Source organism: Echinops telfairi, unplaced genomic scaffold (assembly GCF_000313985.2).
Source record: "Echinops telfairi isolate 266 unplaced genomic scaffold, ASM31398v2 ScPeMD7_2010;HRSCAF=2546, whole genome shotgun sequence".
Classification (NCBI taxonomy): domain Eukaryota; kingdom Metazoa; phylum Chordata; class Mammalia; order Afrosoricida; family Tenrecidae; genus Echinops; species Echinops telfairi.
In genome coordinates this window covers 15,453,592-15,456,016 of record NW_022105908.1, presented here as the reverse complement: position 1 = coordinate 15,456,016, position 2,425 = coordinate 15,453,592, and the positions used below count along the sequence as shown (strand labels likewise).

The 2,425-nt window shown below is 48.5% G+C and overlaps 1 protein-coding gene across 3 annotated transcripts in view; it reads left to right on the top strand.

Annotated features, from left to right (window-relative positions):
- The window catches only part of PRPSAP2 (phosphoribosyl pyrophosphate synthetase associated protein 2), a 47,159-nt gene that overhangs the window by 28,829 nt on the left and 15,905 nt on the right, over window positions 1–2,425 (top strand). The window lies entirely within an intron of this gene.

The following is a 2,425-nucleotide window of genomic DNA, read 5'->3' as shown; positions in this document are numbered from 1 at the left end:
TGACTGTGAGGCGGGCACAGGACCCGGCAGTGTTTCGTTCTGTTGTGCACGGGCGCTGCGGGTCAGCGCCGACTCTGGCTCCTAGCAGCAGCAGCAGCAGCGTGCTCTTCACATACACACCCAGCTGTACAGAGAATGCATGAAGCGGCGATCAGAAGAACATTTTGTGGTTTTCGCTTTACTGCTAAAACACTTGAGATAAGCAAAGATTTCTCAACTAGAATACGAAAAGCATAATCCATAAGTGAAAAACCACCATCACTGTTAAAAGTTAGCTATCAAAAGACTCAGGAGAATAAAAAGAGAAAAGGAACACATTGCTTGAAAATATTTGTAAAGTATCTATTTGATAAGGTACATGTATTCAGAATTTTATTTTTTTAATCTCCAAAGTCAGTAATAAGGGTCTTCCGAGACTTTTGAAGCTATGGCAGAACTGAAATTCACCTGCATGGCTGTTGGGAATGTAAAACAAACCCTCCACGTAGCACTTTCTTTAAACGTTAAATATGCCCCTACCGTGTGGCCCAATCATTCCAGCGGCTAACACAAAGACTTGGGCATAGATTCGTGCGTTCAGCCACAGTGTGTGGGGAAGCGGTTACTGTGTCAGTGCACGGGCCCAGTGAGCATGAAGAGGACGACGTCGATGCGCTCTGTGATGGGGATGGATCCCAGAAGTCGACGGAGGGAAGGAAACCAGACACACAGACTGCATACTGTGCGATTCTAGGTCTGCAGAATTCCAGTAAAGGGGAAACTGAAGTGGTAACAAGCAGAGCACTTGTTGTCCGGTGCTGGAAGGTGGGATTACAAAGGCCGCAGGCCTGAGGGGAAAGCTGTACAGTGTGTGCATAATCGAAGCTCTTCTACCTCAAGAAAGCTGTTTAAAATTGTTGCTTCTAGTTGGCCGAGCATATAAGGAATGCACTTTGCTATTCTGTTAGTAGATACACAAAACAAAAACTCACTGCCATTGAGTCAGTGCTGACTCACAGTAACCCTGCAGGACAGGTTCTGTGAGTTCCTGAGACGGTTCACTATTGATGGGATTAGAAAGCCTTGTCGTTCTCCTGAGGAGCCACTGGTGGTTTTGAACTGCTGACCTTTTGGATTCCATTCTCATGCATAGCCACTACACCACCAGGGCTCCTTGTTAGTACATAGACTTCGCAATTATTGGTAAAGAAGTGAGGCTTAGCGAAGACTACGTGAGGTATGTAAGCTCGGTCAGCTGGTGACTTATAGACCAAGGTGTGCATGGCTAAGGGGGCTATATTTGAAAATCCTCCTCCTGCTGGGAAACTACACTTCCCTCTTGTTCTCCTGCTCTCTTCTGCCACCGGCGCTTGTTTGGTGCTGTTCGGTTGGGTCCGCTTTACACAAACCCCGTGGACAACAGGATGAAACCCTCTCTGGTCCTGCACCCGCGTCCCGGTTGCAGTTGTTGTTTGAGCCCGTTGCAGCCATGCCTTTGACGGTCTCCTCTCGTTCACTGCCCGTCCACTTTGCCCGAAGCACATGTCCTTTTCTCAGGACTGGTCTCTGCTGACAACACGTCCAAAGTGTGCGAGACAACGTCACACTGCCCGTGTTTCCCAGGAGCACTCTGGCCGTACTTCTTCCCAGACGGAGTCGTTTGTTCTTCCGGCAGCCCACGGGACGTCACACGCTTTGCCAGCACCACAATTCAGATGCACCAGTTCTTCTGGGTCTTCCTTCCTTATTCCTGGTCCAACTTTTCACGTGCATGTGAGGCAATGGACAACACTGTGACGCAGGTCAAGGGCACCTCAGTCCTCAAAGTGACGTTCTGCTCTTTAAAGTGGTCCTGTGCAGCAGCCTTACCCCCCGCAGTGCATCGCTTGCTCTCTTGACTGCTGCTTCCACGAGCATTGATTGTGGAGCCACGCAAGATGAAACCCTTGACCGCGCCCGTCTTTTTCCACTTACCGCAAGGTTGCCTGTTGGTCACATTGTGAGGACTTTTGTTTTCTGCACATTGAGTTGTGATTTGTACCGAAGGCTTCAACCTTGGATCTTCATCAGCACGTGTTTCGAGTCCTCCTCACGTTCAGTAAGCAAGGTAATACCATCTTTGTCTCACAGGCTGCTAATAAGCCTTCCTCCAATCCTCATCCCACGCTCTTCTGGGTAGCATCCAGCTCCTTAGATGATTGGCTCAGCGTACAGTTTGACTCCATTTGGTGAGAGGATATGTCCCTGACACATACCTTTCCTGACTTAAACCATGCAGTAATATCCCCTTGTCTGTCCGCACAGCTGCCTCTTGTTCCTTGTACAGGTTCCACAAGGTTGTCTGTAGTTTGTTATGATCCTCACAGCCGAATGCCTTTGCATAATCAATACAACACAAGTAAACATCTTCCTGTTACTCTGTTTTCCATCAAGATCGATCTTACAT